General features: G+C 39.2%; 1 protein-coding gene and 1 long non-coding RNA gene across 2 annotated transcripts in view; both read left to right on the top strand.

Moving 5' to 3' along the window:
- Positions 1–23,009, top strand: part of LOC139189291 (uncharacterized) — a 60,945-nt gene that overhangs the window by 19,696 nt on the left and 18,240 nt on the right. The gene's annotated exons all lie outside the window — the stretch shown is intronic.
- Positions 10,030–11,126, top strand: LOC139189134 (uncharacterized). The gene is made up of 3 exons (XR_011572689.1): positions 10,030–10,215; positions 10,327–10,616; positions 10,719–11,126. It is a non-coding gene; the product is annotated as an uncharacterized lncRNA (long non-coding RNA).

Raw genomic sequence — 23,009 nt, 5'->3', positions numbered from 1 at the left:
AGCGATGCTCTCAACAGCGGCATCATCAGGCGCTTCAACCTTGGCTGCCCCAGCCTGGGCACCAACTTCTCCAACTACTTCACCAATGGAAGCCTCAAAAGTAAAGGCAAGCAAGTATTTCAAAGAAATAGAGAAGGTCTCGAAGTCTTTCCCAGCAAACTCAAAGTTACACGGCCAACCAAATAGATGATCTATGTAACCCAACTTGTAAAAATTAGCCTGATTCTGAACAAGTGAAGCCTTGAGACCAGCCTTTTCACCCTTCAGCTGCTCGTTCTCTTCGAGCAGACCAACACGGACGCGCTACAGCTCATCTTCTTCTTTCTTCAAACTTTCGTTGATCTTCAGTGCACCTTGGAATTCTAAGACTTGGGGTTCAAGCCTATCGACGATCTTCTTGAAGTGAATCACTTAATTATAAGCAGTAATTAGCTCTTCTTTCTTTACGTAAGTAGCGGAACGAAGCTCAGAAATGACACGCTCAAGATCTTGAATCTGAGGTATGTAACATCCAATCTCCTTCTCTGCACTTTCATACTTAACTTGGATTATGTTAAGCCTAGTCTTCAAATCAATGATCTCTTGGCAAGCAGTCTCAAGCTACAAAGAAGTAGGGGTAGAGATATTAGACCCTTTCAAAGAGACGAGCTCAGATTCCAACCTCTTGATCTTCTCGGTAGAAGAATAAGCTTCAACTACCATAGTCTTTACCACCTCCTTGGCAACCTTAGTATCATATTGGTCAAGGAATATAGACTTAGCTACTAAAATTGTTGTTTTCTGCATCATAGCAAGCAGAGCAATCATTCTGTATTCGGTCATATGCTTCACAAAGGAACTTGGGCAAATAACCACCTTAAAAACCATCAATAAGCTTGGCACACTTGTCCATATCTTTAAGCAGATATGGTTTCAAGAGCGCACAAATCTCAGCAGTCTCCCTAAAAATAGGCTTGGAGGATTTTTCACAACTGTCCATATGAGCAGTCTCCTCTTTCTCAACAGGCGAATCAGTCTCAACAGCAAGGGAGTGGGCTTTGGCACCACTTTAGCAGTATAGTACACCTTATTACTCTACATAGTGGCAAGCCTCTCTAAAGGAGAACCAAACTTTGCTCCTGGCGGACGTCTTGGCATAAATATCTACACTGAAGGCATGACAAAACCCTTACGCTGAGCAATCCTATCAGCAATCGTATTAGCCACCTTGGCATGGCCGACATCACCGGCTCAGATCTAGCAACCCCATCTTTCTTCCCTATGGAAAAAGTCAAATCAATCACAAGCCTATCTGCAACAGGCGGACCCTCACGAGCAGCAGATGAAGTCTTTGGCATTTTCTCAGCCGGCATCTCTTAAGTAGGTGGGGAAAATCTCTTCTTTCCACCTTCATTCACAGCAGGCTCTACGACAACAATCAGATGAGCCAATGCCTCTGCCTTGATCCACTTTATCTCATTTCTTAGGGGCAGCTTACATTTCTCCTGACGAAGAGGACTAAGCAGCCAAAGTCATTCACGGTACTTAGAAGGGATACCTAAAGCAACATGCACTTTCTTCATATTTGGAGAAGTCTTGAGAGTTGAGCTGAATTTCAAATCTACATAGACAGAGAAAGGCAATAAATAAATCAGATAGCAGCTCAGCAAAAGTACAAAGCGGCCTAGAGATTATGCAGTCTACTTATCAGTGATGAAAATCATCGGATCACGCAGCTCAGGGGAAGAATCAAACTCCCACTCTCCATTTATCTCCAAAGTCTCATTGGCCCAATCGTGTTCTCTTTTGCTCGAATAATCGAAGAGCCTATGACAGGATTGCAGCTGCCAAACTCCTTCGATGTGGTTTGTCAAAGAAGTACCACAATTCATTGACTGTCAACTCCAAGTTGAAGAATTAGCTTAGATTGAGGAACCTCACCAACACACGGACCGCATTTGGAGAACATTGAGCGGGGGCATACTTCATGGAGTAAAACACTTCTTGGAAGAAATGCGGCATGGGAAAACTAAATCCTAACACGAAGTAATAGAGGTGAAACTTGATCGCTCTCCGAGCCCCATTACATGGTCACAACTGTTACCTTCCTTGACACGCTTCACATGCACCTCTGACAGAATAACGTGCCTATATGCCTTAAGAAAGTCTATAAATGAGTCATTAGAGCTAATTTTAAAGTGAGCAGCCTTGAAGTAACTCAGCTTACTCAAAGACCTACCTTGACGATACAACGACGGCATTCCATCATCACCCTTGTGGCTTGAAGAAGACATGTTTGAAGAAATTCTACAAAGACCCAAGGAAGAATCGTTGACGACTGCACAAAAAAAAAATGGCGGGCCAGGCCTCATGGCCCAAGGACCAAACCATAGCCCAAGATCGCAAGAGCCAAGCAAGCCATGCCAAGCCCCATGACCTGGACCTTCTCACTCTCGGCCCAAAGGTCTTATAGCCCAATCCAAATGGAAAGGAGGCTGGTGCCCCCGCGCCTCCCTCTTTCTCTCTTTTCATACATTGGCCCAAGCCTAGTAAAAAAATAAAAATAAAAATAAAGAAATGAGACCCATGCCTCCTCGGCTTAGTCTATCACCAACCTGGCCCATGGCAGGTTTAGTCCAGTGCCCCAGCATCCAGGCCTAAGCCAGCCACGCGCCGCTAGCCCTCGACTCAAGCCGAGCCACCACCGTACCATGCTATCCACGACAACATTGTCGTGGCCTCTCCAAGCCATTTTTCACACCTTCTCGACCCTCGTCGAGCCAAATTTCAAGCCCGAGGTTCCAAAAAAAATTACAATGACAAGGAAAAATTAATTTTTTCTTACCTTGGTGAAGCGTGAAGACGAAGAAAGCATAGAAAGACGGTATGTTGCACGGGCAAGTGTAGAAGATTGCTAAGGGAGGGGGAACAAATATCCTCTAGCTTTCTCTCTCTTGTAGGGTAGAATAAATTGCTCTTTAAAGTTGATTTAACCATCTACTTAAGGTAGACTTAAATAGACTTTAGTAATTTATTTCCCTTTCTTATAAGGATCTAATTTCCAATTAAAGATGGAATCTACATCATAATAGGAAACAACCCTATGTTTCCTTAAAAAAGAGAAGATCTCTACACCTGCTGCCCTTTCCTGCGAGCAGCCTAACAAGTGTGGGGGCATTTGTGGAGCCAAAAATAATCAAGAAAATTATGGAGGCGACACGTGGACTTTTGGGTAAAAAGACAAAATTACCCTTAAGGCACACTGGGATTCCCACGCACATGCAACGGACAATAACGGCTCAATCAAGGTCAAAATGATAAAAAAAAATGGTACTTATTCAAAACTCTCTCATCACTCCTCATCAAATCCTCACCCACAAGGTAACTCCTAATTATTCTTTTCAAATTGGGATTAATTACCAAATTAATTGATTAATTGCATGATATTATTTGACATAATATCTTGTAGTTATATTCAAAATACCACCATAAGTGGCCAATCCCTATTTCTCCAAATAGGGTCGGCCACACCCCTAATATAGTTCCATCTTGACACCAAAATGCAAGTTCAATCTATCCCAAAAATCCCCTAAAGACTTTCTCTCTAAAATTCTAACTTTCGCATCGGAGATTCTTCGATCAAAGCTCTCCCCAATCATCTTGTGCTCGTCAGCCTCTTGGCCGAAATCGTAGGTATTTTGCAGGTGCATTTTCGTCAAAGGAGAATAAAGAGGAAATTTGCATCCACATAGACGATTCGTGTAAGAAGATACCAGGTCTAGTTTTCACGGTGAACTTATATTTTAACCATTTATTCTTTAAACATTGCCAATCGCCTTATCATTGTCAAATATGGAAAATCTTGCAATCATTATTCTATCCATATTTGTCATGTAGAAAGCCTTTGAGTTTGTCACAGCCCGTTCCGAAATGTTGTAATATTAATTGGTCTCGAACGTGGAAGTTACTACTTTACCCTTGGACGTTAAAGTGTGTTGTGTGTATTATGTACTTAAGTTGGACAATTCTAATATTTCCTAAGTTCTTGGAAAAAGACTTAGGCTTGTTACTTTGTTTTGTGGGATAGTAACCAACTAGGAGCGCACACACATACCTATCCTTTTCCTTGTGTACACTCTTTCTCCTCTCTCTCTCTTGATTTTCTGCATCGTCCATACAAGCGTACGGACAATTCTCGAACCATTCCATTTAGGCATGAATCGACAAGGAGAATATGACCTTTGAGTTCATTGTAGGCTCCTGAGTCCATTCGTACCATTTATAGGAAGGGAAAGCTTAGAAAACCCTAGAACCCAAGGTCCCAGTTTTGAGGTATTGTTCATGTAGTCATAAATGCATGATTTTTAGAGGATTTCAAGCTTATAGGAAGCTTAGGGACCTCTCCACGAAGCTCGAAGAAGAAAAATGACATAATTTGGACGTCGGGAAGTCGACATCGATGCATTTGAAGTTTGACCGGATTATCGAAGGTCCTCTGGCAAATTTCTGTGGATTTTAGGTCCCAAAACAGGTATGGTTGTGTTCTATTCATCCTAAGCTTCAATTTGGTTCAAGTTTCATGAAATTTGGTGGAAATTTGAGTGAGAAATGAAGGTTTTATTATTTTCCGAAACCGGCAACGCAGAGGTCATCGGCGCTGGACTCCGGTGAGCTGAGGAAGACGAATAAGTATATTCCGTCAAATCTAACAGAATATTCTAACAGAAAAAGGTAACGCTATTAACGTCTGTTAAGGTTTTAACGGAATATTCCTAACGAAAGTTAGGGATTCCGTTAGGATTCCCTACGCGTGGCCACGCGTGTTGCCGTGCACTTGTCGGTGCGTGGCGGCTGCGTGAGACGTCGGAAATTTTTTCTAAAAATATGGGGATGTTCGTGAGGTTGTGTAGATCACGTTGGTATATTCAAACATCTCATTTGAGCAATGATGAGAAGTTATTAACTAGTTTTGTTTATGTGCTTTAAATAACGTTTATTCAGTTATTTCGCACATAGGTGAGACCTATCCCAAGGACGAGCGTAGTCAAGGGTGGCTCGGGGGCTATGACCCTTCAACATATCAGTGAGTGGGCTTTTGGTTTTCATTATATATTTATATACTTGATATTTTTCCTAGAAAATGCATTTAAATGAAAGTATGCTATGAAATGCCATGCATATAAATTTATATTTAGCATATGAATTAGTATATGATGCATAATGAATTGGTGTTGTGGACGCTCAGGTAAGTACCAGGTGAGTATTGTTTTGTTATATGAGATATTGATAATGTGACACGTGATTGAGAGCTCATAAACTTGCACCCTGGGTGATTGTGATTTAGCTAGAGATATAGTACTGCCTATTTATAATGTCAGCTCCCGCACCATATGCTCACATTGGATCCAATTTAGGTGCACGGTCTTGTCGTACAGACCATCATAGGTGGTTCCAACTCGTGGGTGACTAGCGATTTATCGCACAGCTATCATGAGAGCATAGCATTAAGCATAACTATATTACACCCATTCTTGTCATACAAACCTTTGCAGTGGTTCCAACGCACGTGCAGTGTAGTGCCGTATAGGTCACTTGTGGTGAATCCGGCTAGATTGACTAATGAGCTATGAATTCAGCCATACAGACCTCTGCAGGGATTCCAGCTAATATGTTATTTATCCATGAATTTATTTTCACCTGAGTTACTTATTCTGTTTTATATTTTGGCATGGCATACTTATGAATATGGATATGTGAAGCATGATTTGAATATATATATATATATATATATATATATATTCCATTTTTGGGAAAGTTGTACATGTTTTACGGCGAGGGGTTAGAGCATTTGATAAATAAAATGGTTTTGTAAAAGCTTTGTTTTTGCCCACTCACACTTTCTGTTTTGCACCCCTCCAGGTTTTAGATAAGCTTGTTCGTTAGTAGCTCACGAGGATTGATTGGAGGTTCTGACAGACTATCACAAATGTAGGGCATCTTTGGGTGTCGTTTCATTAGTACTTGTTTTCTGGACTGAACTTAGGCTACTTACACATATTCTAGCACTTGTCTTAACTAGTACTCTTATGAGTTGGTTTTCATTTATTCGTATTCTCTATTATCTTTATTGCTTCTGCACTGTGCACACGACTACGTCACCCTCACGTGACGGCCAGCATGCCCTTATTCAGGTCGGGGTGTGTCAGAGTTTCTTAAGAAGGCAAGATTCTATACGGCGTGAACTAATCTAAGTGCAAGAATCTATACGGCATGGACTAATCTAAGTGCAAGAAAATAATGTTCTTGCTCTCTTAAGTCCTGAGTGTTAGATTTTTTTTTAATTTTTTTTTATAAAACGATTGTTAGATATTTTTAAAGGGAATTGTTATTTGTTCTCCAAAATTCTCATTCTACACTTCAAGCTTTCTCTAATTAGAAAGAAAAATACATTTGTGAGGAGTGTATAATGAGATTTTTGAAGTGCCAATAACACTTCCCCTTTTAAAAATAAAAGGGATGATCGGTCGTGATGCACAATGCAGGTTGCATAAAGAGCATATTTGCTGACGACCGATGACCGGTCGGCCCTCACCGGCAACCAGTCGGTGGTGCTGTCATACAGTTTAAATTTGAAAAGTTTTGAAGGGAAACGAGGTGACTTGTATACTTCAATGCATTTGGATTTCGTGTATATGCTCTCTTAAACAAAGTTAGGTTTATCAAAACACTGTATTATTTCATGGATTAGTGTGATTTAAATGAAAAGATACCTTTTGATTAAGAGGGGTTGAGCCAAGAGATGCATGCCTATTTGAACGGTTGCTTAACTAATCCGGAAAGTCATTCTCTATAAATAGGAAGATTTCTGCATGAAATGACAAACCAAAAACGGTAGCAAAATTTGAGTTATGACCATATGTTTTCAACAATTAATTATGTGCTTATGATATAATTTTTACAATATTTAAAGTGTCTCATGAAATCGCTAAAGCTCCATCCTCCTTTTTAGTTTATAATTATGCATGCCAATATAACCAAAACCTCTAAACTTTTTCACCTATTACTTATATTTCTATATTTTATTTTATTCATTTAATATGTCCTAGCCTAGAAGCCGTTCTAGCCTTGAGTTACGGGTGACGAATGTGGACATTTTTTAAAACAATTTGCAGTAGACTTCGACAACCCAACCTACTAAAACGACTTTGAATTCATAGCGAGTACTCAACATTCAAAAGGTCTTCACAACCAACAAAGAAAATCAACGTAGTAATATGTCGCAATCTCTAGCATATTCTCTAGTACCTTAAGGTCAAGGAAATTAATCCAATGACGTACCTAGAAACAAAATCGATTTTTTAAGTTAAAATTGTCTTTGAGATTGATATAACTTTTCACTTTAGTCCCTAAGAATGAAAATCAATAGAAGTGATCTCTAAGTTTGCCCACCATAAAGTCATTCTGTGAAAAATATGTCAATATCCTCTTTAAATTGTCAAGTGATCACTGCGTAAGAGTAATTTTGTCAAATCAATCCCTCCTCTTAACGAAGATATTGACAAGTCTCCACAGAATGACCAAAATGATTTATGGTAGACAAACTCAGGAACCTTTTCTAGTTTTCATTGTCATGGACCAAAGTGAGGAATTATGCCAATTTTAAAATCATTTTGACTAAAAAGTTAACAAAATCCACGTTGAGTATGTATGGTAATGAACTAAGAACGAAAGTTAAGTAAAATATAGAATTTTTTTATTTTTTATCAAACGAGTAATATACAGATTAGGATTAAGTACCTAAAACTCTCCAACCTTTTAGTGTCATTCTAAATTAGTTTTAACATTTTTAAACATTCCAAACAAATACCCAACCTATTGGAACTATCACATCCCTTAAGTCCCGTTAATTTTTCCGGCACATGTAGCAGCAATGGATCCTGCTTGTTTGCTGACTTGTACACTAACATTATAATAAAAATAACTTCAGAAAAGGGTAAAAATGAAGATAAAAATGAAGTTAAGGAAATCTTCTAACAAAGAAGAGGGTAAAGAATTCAGATAGGGTTTCAAGGAGCTTGTTTCTACTCATGTGATTTCCTCATTCACCCATTTTTGGCTAGTAAAGTTTCCAGTTCTTTTTTTGTGGGCGGTGAAGAAGGTGGTGGCTGTATCAGGACAATCCATATTGTTGGAACCAAATTCGTGCATCGTCGTATAAGGTGGAGATGCATAAATCCAAGTAACCTACAAACATAAACAAGTGAAAGACCTGGGGGGTGTGCCAGTTAAATGTTCTCCAACGGTCAAGTTAGTAAGCAATATAATACTCAAGTAGAGAATAAGTATGAGAGAATTGTGTTACCAGACATGACCCCTAGAACGTGTATTTATACCAGTCGAGGAGATGACCTTTTAGGATAGCAAAATCCTTATTAAATCGGGAAAATCCCAGAGGATATTTAAGAAGTAGATATTGCATTGCACTCCAATCTTTAGATTGTAAGAACTCAAAGACTATAGGAAACCTACTGATTCCTTACTGAATTTTGGTTTCCATATCTTTGCAGAACAAGTACGGTTAATCTTAGTGAAGTCATCAAACTTCACCCACCGATTCCAAAACAGGATGATGATGGCATCACTGCTCCATTTATCTAGCTCCACATTAGAGGTTGTCGAGTCTATGACCGAACTTCTAAGGTATGCATATTCTAATTGTCTTACTTTGGCCCTGAAAAATCATGGTCTTACAATTGATCCTAACTATGTAACTGAAATGACTTGTTCCCCTTGAGGATGGATAATTATCCAGGAACCATGTTTTTAGGAGTAAGTTGAAAGACGTACCGTTTTAATTCTTATGCCGCAAGGCATCTTAGCCTCGAATCTTGTGGACTTTTGACGCTTCGAATTTAGACATACAACCTCAAGAATCGTAGATTTTAGGTAGCAATGATGAAGGATGTCATGTTGCTTGTGCACATTTAACAAAGGGGCAGCCATTTGCATTACAGATCCACTTCGGCCTTTGAACACACGAATACCTAGGCAAGTCTCTTCAAATTTGACAGTGATGATCTTTTGGTAGCTTCTCTTTACATAGTTTAGCCTTGGCTTTGCTTTTCTGTCAAAGCCCTTTCTTAAGAGTTCTTAGTTTCACCATGAACCCTTTTATTTCTTTCATGCTTGTGCCTTGAAACCTTATTTCCACTTTGAGCCTTTGACGATTAGGATATGTAATCAAGAAACTTTCCATATCTATAGTCTTCTTTACCAAGTAAAATCAAGCAAAATAGGGATGATCCATAACCTTCCAACAGCTAATGTTGCTTTCTTCAACAGATTTACTAGGCTCTATAATTTGCTCCATAACGATTGGCAACATTCTCTTCGCAGTCTTAGCATACATGTTCAACTTGAGGGAAGTGTTAAAATCCTTCACTGGGTTATTCTTCATTGGAGCCCTTCAATCGGCCTGACGACAAATTGAACCTCATCAGAGTTGATGACCCTGGTCGAGTCAATCCTGCAATATCATTAGGAAAATTTGTGTGCTAGGGGTGAGGGTTAGTCTCCCTCAAAAAATTTGTACTCCTTTTACCCTGTTCACGGGACTTATGATAATAAACATATGCTCACATGTTTATGAGAATTGTTACTTTACTCAAGTTGTTAATCATGTTACATTTCATTCCTTAAAATATTGTATTATATTCCTCAAACTTATGAAATGACTATTTTTTCCTTGAATGGGTGTCTTAATTAATTTTCGAGACTCGACTCGAAATCTATTTTCTTGTACTTTCTTGGGTTTTCCTAATCATATTCATGTACGTGAATATAACGTTGAAAATGAAATTCAAATTGAAGTCTCGAGGGTTAAATTGTAATATTAGAATCAAAGGGGTAATTTGGTAATTTCATTTAAAATATTTAAGTGGGATCAACCCCTCTCTCTCATATTAGAATTAAAGGGGTAATTTGGTAATTTTACTGAAAATATTTAAATGGGATCAACCCCTCTTCTCTCTCTCTCTAACTCTTGAGCTCTCAAGCTCTCTCTCAAGCCCGAGAGTCTCAAACCTCACTACCACCTAAAGTTCTTCACAAATCAAACCCCGAACCTACATTTTCGAGATTAATGGGACTGGTGATGGTCTTGCATGCACCATCAGTGCACCATGAGGTGCAATTCCATTGAAATCCAAGAGCTCCGAGCTCTAACCTTAAGCTCAGGTGAAGTTCTTTGTTGTCTTTAGAATTTCTAGGTTTCTATCTTAATTAGGGATAAATTTATGTTGGTTTCATCTTAAATTTGAGGGTTTTAACCTTTGTAAATCATCTCAGCATGCAAATCTACCACCGACAGCGAATTCGAGCAATTTCTGTTGAATTCAAGAGAAAGAGGATGAACTTCGGCAAGTTTAAGGTCCATTTCTTCTCAAAACTTGCTGCAATGCATCTGGGTGAGTTCCTGAAGTTAATTGTGAGGTTTTTAAAATGAACTTCATGTTGGGAACCTCTGCTTTAAAGCATGAATGCTTCCTTTTTTCCTACAGTTTCCAACGACATTTTTTGAGCAAAAAAAGTCGAATCCGAGATGGATTTGACCTCTCCTTCTCCTAAACCAGTTTTAGGTGAATTCCTAATCATCTGAGATAAATTTTACATGTTTTAGGTTGAAACTTGTCGATTTTGTACCTAGAACTATGCTTAGCCATGATCTGGGTTTTCTGCAGATTCCAGCACCGACGAACGGCGGAGGTCATTAGTTTTGACGAAGGCGTCAACGGTTCCATTAGAGATAACAGACTCTACTGATGGAATAGGTATATTCAGTTTCCTTAGTTAATTATGGCCGAGGACTGACACTTTTCACCGGCGACGGCAAGTGCGATGTCTATTCGCTAAACCATGGCGGTGTGTTCACTGGAGACACTTTCCCAGCACATGATGGCACATGACAACACCGCAGCAGTGCGTAGCCGGAGCACGACGGCGAATGTAGGACCCGAGACCTATCCTTAGGTTTTTCAGTGTTCTAAATCACACGGCGCCTTCTGTTTGTGCAAATTCAATGTCTAAATAGTAATTTTAGACGATTATACATAGATTTCACTTTAAATCTTATGTTAGCTTTACAATTACTTCACTGGCGATTTAAAGACTAGAAATGAGTTAGGCAATAAAGCCTATTGAGGAAGGGCGCTCTACTTACTTGTGAGTAGATCCCATCGAAACTAAAATTTCTAAAACTATTATTATATACATGTTGATGCATGTGAAATTGTCACTGTCTTTGAGGAGACTTATATCTAGTTAAACTTAAGTGATATCTTGAGGCTATTGGTGATTTATTTTCATCACATGGTCATTATACATATCATATAGCTAGCCACGATCATAGGTTTATTTGCAGGTAGTTATTATTCTAGTAGATGCTAGAAATGCTAGTAGACACTAGTCATTGATCAGTTAGATGCCACTCCACCTACTTGATATACATATGATTTACTTTGATTCTGTGATTGATTTTACTTTCTTTGATATGATGAGCGTTGTGATATAAACGCTATACTATTATGGTAGTATATTATATGTAAGTAGTTTTCACTATATATGTGATTTTCAAAACGGGGGTTATTAGATTCGAATGATTTTAACTAGATAAACTTGATCCCCTCACGGAGGTAACGAGTGGGCATGGCAGTGAAGCATTCATCCTTAGGTCTTTGAGTGATGATTCCTTTACTACAGTTTATTCTGTTTTGTAATAATTGCATGATCATACTTTCGATTATACATAGCACTGCACTTGTATGTGTTTACTAGTGTGTGAAACTTCTAGCTGCTCTAATGTGATGTGATAATAATGGGATCTTATCCCTATGCCTGTGTTCCTAAATGGGGAGGTTGATTAGGAAAATTTGTAGCAACTATTATTTTAATAATTAATGAACACTTTCGTTCAAATTACCTCACATCATAATCTATCTTAGAATGGCTTCATTATTAAGTTGGCTTGTGACGTCATCTTCCGATGGGGTCATATGGTCAATTTAGTGATGGCCATCACATCACAGCTTGGTAACTTATGTTATTGGGGTCGAGGTGTGTCAAATCATTTTAGAAGAAAGTGCTTAGAAATTTCCATCATTTACTTCCTAATCACGGAATAGTATTTTAATTTGACAAATCATTCAAAAGTTATCTAACTTTGGAGTAATAAGTAACAGTGTAAAATACTAACAAGTTTGTAGGCCCGAGACAAAGTTTGAAGCCCCCTAGGTGCTTGTAACTTCGGAAAAATATTACCTCTTAAACTTGGTGCTTGTAAGAATTTCCACTGTAATAATTGAAGTACCACCTTACTCTGACACCAGGTCTAGGCCCATGGAAAACCTATTACTCTATACTTGCCACATTACATTGGTCGAATTAAGGATGAGAAAGTGAAAAAGTTTTGTCTGAAACATTCTTCGGAAAATGGACTTTGATGTGTCTTTCTTTCTTCAAGGGGTGCATTGTTTGTTCGTTACTTTGCCCCATTCCAAATCAAAGGACTTTAAAGTTTGCAACCTGTTGGACCTATTTAAACACATGGTGTTGCAGAACTTACTTGACTTAGTATGTCTAATCTGGGATCAAGTGATCGTACTCGAGGTCGAGACTTAGAGTCACCCCTCAGATGATTCCTAAATTGCCCTTTTGATCATTCCCTCAAATGGTATAAAGCCCAAGTTTGAATGTTATGACCCACAACACTTCGGTTGCATAAACTTTCGGACATCAGATGGTGCATTGGGTTTCCAGGACATGGGGCCAAATCCCCGAGCCCATAAGCCACCTATCATAACCGCGTTTAATATGGCTTAATCCTCCTAAACTGCTAACTAAACACTACGGAGTAGGCTAAAGGAGACTCCTCTTGCCTATCACTTTGAATTTTTAGACTTGCAAGTATGCTAAGTTTCAAAAGTGTTTGTTATTTCGAGACTTATTTCGTGTATCACAAAAAGAAAAGAATGGACAGACATGTAGCAGATACAAGTAACTTTTGAGAATTCTTTCTATTGAAGAGCATATGTGTTGACAAATATGCATGATTGAATCCAAAAATGACTACTTACACATCTCTGGAAAGGAGAATCAATACACTGGTGAAGTTCATAAAAGATGATACAATGTAAAATTATCATTGAGGATCATCTTTAACGAGTAGCCCATGGTGAGGCAATAAGGAGATGAGTTTTCCAAGGACTATTCAGGCAAGCTACGAGGTTTAAGCATAATATCACCTAAGCTTGGTGATATTCCATCTTTTGGTGATATGAGTTCCATCCATATGCTCCAGATTATAGGTTCTTTTGCCTCATACTCTGACGACTTTGTAGGGCCCTTCCCAATTTGCTTTGAGCTTGCCCTCTCCTAACACTTTCGTGTTTTTGAAGACTTCCCTCAAGACCAAGTTTCCCATTGAAGGTTTCGAGGCTTAACACCCTTGTTGCCCATAAAACTTTAGGCAATTTTGTGGTCACTTACTTTTCTTCTCTAGCCTCTTCTTCAAGCATTATAAGATGGTTTTCTTTGAAGCTTCTGCGTGCCCATTGCCTTGCGAGTAACGAGGAATGGATATGAGATGATGAATGCCAAGCACTAAGTACTATTTCGTGACTTTGAAAGTTGGTAAATTGTAGTCCATTATATGCAAGTATGATATGGAGGATACCAAAACGATAAATTATGTTCTTCAAGACGAAAAACTTTACTGCTGCCATATGATCCTGGATAAGTCATCTGCTTCAATCCACTTGGAGAAGTAAACCATAGCTATTATCAAGTACTCTTTATTTCCTTGAGCTTTTTTCAGAGGTCCGACAAGATTAAGGCCCTATTGCATAAAAGGTCTTATCCTTGTAGATGTTGTGCAAGATTATCATCCTTTTGGTAGAGTCCTTGAAGAGGATATTGGCCCAAAACCCATTTTCCACCAGGGCGAAACTGACTATGCATTGGAGATCTAAACTTTGATGACTAAGACATCGTCGTGAAAGGAGTAGACATCTTCCAAATCCTTATCTGAGAACATTAGGATGTCAAAGTCAATAGAAATGGGCTTCTTAATGGTAGCCATTATCCTCGACTTTTTGCATGTGGCCTTTTTTTTCCTTTCTGGTTTTACCCATATACTCGTGTGCCTTATAAATACAGTTAATGTTAAGCACATGACTTTCTATTGGACTCTAACCCTTAGAGGGTCCTTGAGTTTTTCTAGACTTCTTGCACAATATTTTAGGAGTGGGGCGTTGGCACTTCGTGCGTGAATTCAGATCAGCAAGTCATGTTGGGGTCTGAATAGGCATTGCCTCGACTTGCGGCTCCTCAAAACTAAAGACAATATCTTATAGGGCCTTTACTCTCATGTCGAGGTTAACAAGTTTTGTCTTCTCCCATATTCGTGTATCTTTTTTAAGCTTATCGACAAAAGCATAGATTGCAGTAAACTTTCCCAAATTCGACCCATGATAGGAGTGTAATTGTTTTCTAGAGTGATGTCGCACCTGAAAGTGGCACTGTAGCCGTACGAGGTGGAGATGCACAAATCCAAGTAACCTATAAAAGAACAAACAAGCAAGCCAAAGACTGGTGAGGGAAGAGAGGGAAGGGTGTGATGGTTAAAGTCTCTCTGATGGTCAAGTTAGCAAGCAATATAAGACTCAAGCAGTGGTCAAGAGAATAAGTATGCAAGAATTGCATTACTAGAGATGAACCTTATAATGGTGTATTTATGTAGAATCCTTATTAAACCGAGAGAATCCTAGAGTGCATCCTCTTAGGAGTGTGATTACTTGTGCCACACGCCAATGCTTAGATTGTAAGAACTCTAAGATTATAGGAAATATGTTGATTCCTTATTGGATTAGGTGTCCATATATTGTGGAACAAGCATGGTCAATCTCAACGAAGTCATCAAACTTTGCTCACTAATTCTGAAACATGATGAAGGTGGCGTCGCTGTTACATTTATCCAGCTCCGCACCAGAGGCTTTCAAGTCTATAACCAAACTTCTAAGGTATGCGTGATTTGATTCGCTTTACTCCAGCTCTGGAAAATGATGGTTCCACACATACCATTTTCAACAACCTCCATGATATTCTTCTTGATGTTGGTGGCTTGAGTTGTAGGGTGGAGTCTGTGGTTGTGCATTGGGTTTGGAGGTGATGGCCTAAAAGGAGGAGGCTACGCTTCCATGACCTTCCATTGATGTTGGAAACAAAGTAAGCCCTAGTTAATTTAACAGAAATTTAATTGGGGCTTAAGAATATGACATTTTCAATAGATTAGGTAATTGTTTGGAATGTTGAAAAATGTAGAGACCAATTTAGAATTACACTAAAAGATTTGAGGGATTTTCAGTATTTAATCCTATATATTATTAGAGATTTTTTGCATTGAAGAGTCACATTCTAACATATGTGGTACCATAACATAGTTAACAAACACTAGACGAGTATAGTATGTCAAAGATATTTGTGTGTATTGTTCATCAAATTTCTTATCAAAATACTTTGAAATATTTTCCCATTAGGGTTTAGGTTAAAAAAACTCGTTGTATAATACGTGAATTTTATATGTAATGTTAAAAATGTATGAAAAATATGTGTATAATATGTGAAATTTATATGTACTATTATTATTATTTTTTTTTTTTTGTTAAATGATAGATTTTGTTATATTAGATGTTGGATTAGCCACCAACAGGGTTTGCAACCACGCCGTCATGCAAGGGCTAGCTTAACACCTTTCTACTACGGTGGTAAATGGCTACTTGCAAAATTATATGTATTATTAAACATGTATGAAAAATATATGTATAAAATGTAAAAAGAATATAAGTATGTGTATAATACCTACAATTTGTTTAATTTTAAAAAAAAAAGTGTACTTTAACGAATCAATTAGAAATTTACAAAAATTAAGGTATTTAAAGAAAACGGAAATCTTTTTACAATACATGAATTTACTAATTAATTAGAGTTGAGAGTATCTCAAATTGGAGATAGAGATAAGTCTTGCATAAGGTCCTCAGAAGATCTTGGGCGGGCGCAGCTTCACGTACCCATTGTGATTGCTTTTAAGTAGATCCTCACGTTAAGATAAAATTGAGGTATTAGTTGGTTAAAGAACTTGATAAAAATTTCTTAATTGAAGGAGAATGGGAAGGAGCCATGACAGCCACACTAATAAGGACAGGACTGTGGATGTTCCCCAATAAAATTAGAAATTTTCTCATGAGATGCTTTAGAAAACTACCTTGCTGTCAAGCACAGTCTTCTTTCGCGACAGTGGGTGAAAATGTATTTGTCATTGTGGAGAGTTTTTCAATGTGACAGGAGCACAGGTGATACACCATGTGTCATTATACAAATTGTAAGATATGTGTGTTAAAAAGTTAATAACTTGAAAAATAAAATATTTCACCACTTATATAAAAACACGTGGTATACCACTCATGTTCCGCTCACAATAAAAAATTTCTCATGATTATGCATAATTGCATCTGCTCGTGGTTTATTGGAAATTTGTTGATTCCTTACTAAATTAGATTTCCGTATCTTGCGGAACAACCAATACATATACCATTTTCCAACCTTCTTGACCGCGGCTCAATAGTACCCCACTATACATTGATGACATACTAATCCCCTTCTTCAAGTAGTTCACGGATAATTTTGTGAAGTTGGAGAAGTGGTATGCGACCATAGTTGTAATGAGCATGGTTCATTTCATGTCGAAAGCTGTCGTGGAGGATTTCTTTGCGCCTCTTTTGCCATGGAAGATTTTGGACACCTTTCCCTTACAAGCCGGCTTCGTAGGTGCATATCCTTCTTTCTTCACTCAATTGGTTGCTGACTCTACGGATACACGTACACTGACTACAAAAAGAAATGACCAATAGCAACTAGAAATTATAGTGTTTTTTTCTTTATAAACTAATTAACGAAATACTCTTAAAATACGTATAAGTTCTTTGGGTGCTTTTTTCGTCTTTTTGGTACTTGGCTGTAGTATATTAATTTGCTTATCTTGATCCAAAAAGGTCGGTCGAATTCATCGAACTCAATCCAACCGTAAAGGCTTTATGACTTGAAACCCTAGTTTTTGGCTAGTAAGTAGCAAACCCAGTATGAGATGGATTCGAGATCTCGGCCGCACCCTACATAATACATATATCAAGGTGGGTCCTTTAACTCCTCTCTATTGTTGGCATGCAGTAAGACCATCTCCAATGGTGGCTTATAACCTAAATTTTCCCCTTCCCCCCCCCAAATCCACTCCAACCCAAAACCTAAACCAAACCTAAAACCTAAAACTTAAAATGAAGGTAAATATAGGCCACAAATTTGGCCCACAAAAGCTGCTGGGATCCACGGATGAGAGTGAAAAGTGGGTCTTGTCTTGTAGCCAACGGCTACTTTTCTTCATCGGGTGGTGGTGGTAATTGGACCGTTGGTTAATCCAACGGTCCACATTCAATTTATTTTTTGTTTTATATTTATATATTTATATATTTATTGAATCCAACCGAGAAGATGCGACTATGGGACAAAGGTTCAGGGCCGAAGGGGTAGAGGAAGACCTAGGAAAACTTTGGAAGAGACCCTAAGAAAAGACTTAGAGTACTTGGATCTAATAGAGAACATGACACAGGACAGAACAGAATGGCGTTCTAAGATTCATATAGCCGATCCCACTCAGTGACTTGGATTTTCCAAGTCTCCAACCGAGAAGTTTTCCTCACTCAGGAAATTAAGGGAACACTACCTCAACCTACATGCTCCACTCACAAAGCTTCAACATACAAGCTTCAACAAAAGAAAATTCAAGAACTTAGCGAAGAAGGCTTTGGTGTATTTAACACAATACGTTGAAATGAAGGAAAGCTTATTTATTGATACCCCCGATAAGTTACAAATATGTACATATACTTGAGTCAAAATAAACAAACAAGAGGGAGCCTTCACAAAGGTTGCTTAGGAGAAGTCTCAGCAGTCGGTAGAGCCCCAGAAAGAGAAGGCACCGGAGGGGGATCAGTCGGTGCCTCAGTACTGGACAGAACCCTAGAAGGAGGAGGCATCAGAGGTTGATCATTTGGAGCTTCATTACACGGTACAGCCCCAGAAGACGAAGGCAATAAATGCCTTTGGAACAAACCCACAAATCTTTGATGATCAAGTAAAACCTGACCATCAGATTCCTTCATCTGGTCAAGCTTCCTCTTCATGTTTGTAGCATAGTCATGTGCGAGCCGGTGCAACTGTTTATTCTCATGCTTGAGCCCTCTAATCTCCTGTTTGAGACTCATCACTTCAGCCGCCAATGATTCAACTTGGCGGGTTCGAGCAAATAGGCGTTGGGCCATATTAGACACATAACCTGCACACTGAACACTGAGAGCCAGAGAATCCTTAACAGCCAACTCATCAGACCGTTTGGAAAGTAGTCTGTTATCTTTGGGAGTGAGAAGGTTCCTGGCCACTACCGCAGCGGTCATATCATTCTTCATCACGGAATCCCCAACGGTAAGAGGACCAGTATGGGAGACGAAGGATGGGCGCCATATGTTGTCTGGAGAAGGCGGGGCTGCCTCTTCAACAAGGTTCAAGTCAAAACGACGGTCGGAGGGGCTAGACACTTTCAAAGGTGTTGAAGAGAGAAGAGGTCGGACAAATCAAGATCTTAGAAGTGCAAGAATGGAGCTTCTACTGGTGGATATTCAAGTGTGCTTTGAAACTTAATGTCAGCCCGTATAAAAATCTGCACTCGACGAAGCTTCAGAAATCGAAGAGGCGCCTGCTCAGAAATCAAAGAGGCGTTTGCTTTCTCAAAAGCTGGGTTGCTCAGAGACCACGAGGGTCGATCTCAGAAATCGAAGAGGTGTTTGCTTTCTCAAAAGCTGGGCTGCTCAAAGACCACGAAGGCCAATCTCAGAAATCGAAGAGGCTTGCTTTCTCAAAAGCTGGGCTGCTCAGAGACCACGAGGGCCGATCTCAGAAATCGAAGAGGCACCTACTTTTCCAGCCTTGTCAGCACCTGTCACACGCACACTCAACTTTGCGGAAATTATAGGCATTCTGTCGAAGATTTCTGGCGAAGTAGAAAGCACATGAATCGTACTGTTCAATCACCCATTTCCCACACGCAACAGTAGCTCATGGGTACCACAGATAACTTTGCCAAAGTTCTCTGACAAAGTTGAGACACGTGAAGCTTGCAGCTCCCACTACATCGCTCTGACCAAGAAGGGTAAAAGAATAGCAAAGAAACAACACTAACAAAGTTTAGACATATAAATTTTGAAGGTCTAGCTACCATATTATTACCCACAAGGGTAAAGGAACAATACCACTGCTGGATAATTGGAAAGTCCCGATGTGTCAACCTCTGTGCTTCGTGGCAAGGTAGACTAGCAAACATGCCCAACCTTTACTCACATTCGAGAAAACACTCCCAACAAGATTGCTTGCTCCAAAATCGAAGTGGCACCGCCCTCCAAATCTCGAGAGCCAGACTCCCAACATGATTACTTTCTCAAAAATCAAAGAGAAGGTAAAGGAACAGTACCACTGCTGGATAATTGGAAAGTCCCTGTGTGTCAACCTCTGTGCTTCGTGGCAAGGTAGACTAGCAAACATGCCCAACCTTTACTCACATTTGAGAAAACACTCCCAACAAGATTGCTTGCTCCAAAATTGAAGAGGCACCGCCCTCCGAATCTCGAGAGCCAGACTCCCAACATGATTACTTTCTCAAAAATCGAAGAGACACCGCTATCCGAATCTCGAGAGCCAGACCCCCAGCAGGATTGCTTTCTCAAAAATCGAAGAGGCATCGTTCTCCGAATCTCGAGAGCCAGATCCCCGACAGGATTGCTTGTTCGAAAACCGAAGAGGCACCACTTTCCCAACTTTAAGAGCTGGATCTCATTGGATAAAGCTTGTCTGTAATCTTCACACGCAACATCAGCTTTCCAGATATCACAGACCACTTTTTCAAAGTGCTCTGACAGAGTTAAAACATGTGAAGCTGGCAGCTCCCACTACCGTGCTATGACCAAGCAGGGTAAAGGAATAACATTATTACTTGATGTTAGGAAGACTCCTATATATGTCGACCTCCATCCCCAACGGACAGGCAGACCTGCAAAAATGCTCAACCCTTCCTTTTATCTGAGAGGGCACTCTCAACGAAGCCTTTCGAAATATTCAGCTTTCTTTCCCCCCGATAATACCTATGTAAACAAGCTATACTAGAGCAAGAATATCTCATATCATCAGGGTTAAAAGCAAGAGTATCCCATATCATGCTTTTTCCCTGTCTTTTCCTTTGGCCTTGTTCTTACCTGCAAGACAAGGAGAAAGAGAGCAATCAGTCAGCACTTGGAATCAAGCTTCCAGCCAGGAACTGACTGCCTGGAACCCCTTACCTGATTACTTACCTGGCATTGCTCTCGAGTACTCATCTTCAACATCTTATGCTTCCAGGGAAGATACCGCATCTGCCTGAGGAACAGATAGGGCAAGTGAGAAGGATACAAGGAAGCATGTGGAGACAAGCGTAACAGCACACGTGCCGATACATCCACTACTCTGTCAAAAGCAAAAGTATCCCATATCAGCAAGGTCGAACGTACTCTAGATTTGATGGACTTGTTTTGACCCTCAAATTCTTCAGTCGGCCTTATACTCTGGAGGAAACCAGAAAACCCTCCAGCCCAGTTCAAGAATAAGCCTGTGGAAAGTTACTTCTTCAAAAGCTAAAGTATCCCATATCATCTCTTCTCATTTTTCTTCTCTTTATCCTTCATGCTGCCTGCAAGATAGGGAGAAGGTGAACAATCAGCCGAAGCTCTGATTGTTTACCTTGTCTGTCACCTCTTTCAGCAGATCCCCTAGCTCGACGACTTGGGGGACTCCTACTACATGGTTTGTATCGCGCTTAACCAAGCCTGAAACTACAAGTAAGCTTCAAGTGAAATTGATACATTACCTTGTGCATCTCCACCAGTTACAGATACCACCCCTGGATGGAGGAAGAGTACTTCCAGAGAAGATGCCACATCTACCTATGAAACAAATAAGGCAAGTCAAGACGATACCACACTCCGGTACTTAGAAGTTTCGTGGTTACGAGATCATTCTCCCACAATATTTTCTAATGTCATTTGTACTAAATCATTCACTTGTACTCACTAAATGAGAGCTTAAACCTATGTACTTGTGTAAACCCTTCACAATTAATGAGAACTCCTCTATTCCGTGGACGTAGCCAATCTGGGTGAACCACGTACATCTTGTGTTTGCTTCCCTATCTCTATCCATTTATATACTTATCCACACTAATGACCGGAGCAATCTAGCGAAGATCACAAAAAGTGACCGTTTTCGCTACCTAGGATCTATCTTGCAAGAGAACGGAGAATTAGATGGAGATCTCAACCATAGAATACAAGCTGGATGGATGAAGTGTAAGAGTGCATCCGGCGTGTTGTGTGACCGTCGTAGGCCACTGAAGCTCAAGGGAAAATTTTATAGGACGGCAATAAGGCCAGCGATGTTGTATGGCACAGAATGTTGGGTGGTGAAGCATCAACACGTACACAAAATGGGTGTAGCGGAGATGAGGATGCTTCGTGGGATGTATGGGCACACGAGAAAGGATGAGATTGGGAATGAGGATATCCGAGGTAAAGTAGGAGTAGCCAAAATTGAAGGAAATATGAGAGAAAATCGGTTCCGGTGGTTTGGACATGTGCAAAGAAAATGTGACTACGGGACAGAGGTTCAGGGCCGAAGGGGTAGAGGAAGACCTAGGAAAACTTTGGAAGAGACCCTAAGAAAAGACATGAGTACTTGGATCTAACGGAGGACATGACACAAAACCGAGCGCAATGGCGTTCTAGGATTCATATAGCCGACCCCACTTAGTGGGAAAAGGCTTTGTTGTTGTTGTTGTTGTTGTATTGAATCCAACGGCTTAAATCGAATATAATCAAATATAACGGTAAAAAAAAAAGATCTAACGGTCCAAATTTAAATCCAATGGCAAGAATAATCTTAAAATTTATCGGAATTTAAATATTTTTTTCCAACAGCTAGAATAATTTTTTTTTTTTTAAGTTTATGTGGTTTATCATGATTTTCATGTATTGATTTAGTGATTTTTCAAAATTTATCGAAATTTAAATATTTTTAAGTTTATGTGGTTTATCATGATTTTCATGTATTGATTTAGTGATTTTTCAAAATTTATCAAAATTTAAATATTTTTAGGTTAAAATGTTCATAAAATTAATTTAGGATAGTCTATATAATTTTTTTTTTTAAAAAGTTAATTTAAAAAAAATAGCCTTAATTCATTTTTTGATAATCTGGGGCTAAAATTTTAGGCTAAAAGGATTGGAGTAGAAAAACTGTTTCTGGGCTAAAACTTAAATTTTCTGGGCTAAATATTTTTAGATTTTAGGTCAGGATTGGAGATGGTCTAAGTGAGGTGTGTTTACTTTTGTTTCTTGCCTATGTATGTAGCTGGTCTTATACATAGTGTAAACTTATGCTTGTTGGCTTCTTCTTTTCCTTATTAATCCGCATGAGAACAACCAGCCATTCAAGTCTATATCTGCCGGTCATGTCTCTTGCCCTTGTTTCCACTAGCTAAAGGGCTAGAGAGGCAGATAGATGTAGAGTATTTTTATTTTTTTGAGAGCAATTTAGAGTGATGTTTGGATGTGAATGAGTGTAGAGGTCCAAGTGTTTGTACTCTTTCACACTGTTGCCTCATACGTTGCCTCACTTGGAGATGCCTTCCGTTGGGATGCTATTGGTCTGGAATTTTTATTTAATATTTTTGCTGAAGATGTAAATATTCCTATTAGAATTTAATAAAGTTTGCCTTTTGACAAAAAAAAAATCTGATAGAGACAGATATTGACATGTTTGTATGCTACATACAATCGATGAAATTGACT

Source organism: Malus domestica, chromosome 11, assembly GCF_042453785.1.
Source record: "Malus domestica chromosome 11, GDT2T_hap1".
Taxonomy (NCBI): Eukaryota; Viridiplantae; Streptophyta; class Magnoliopsida; order Rosales; family Rosaceae; genus Malus; species Malus domestica.
The sequence above is the reverse complement of the archived record's forward strand: the minus strand, read 5'-3'. Positions and strand labels throughout refer to the sequence as shown.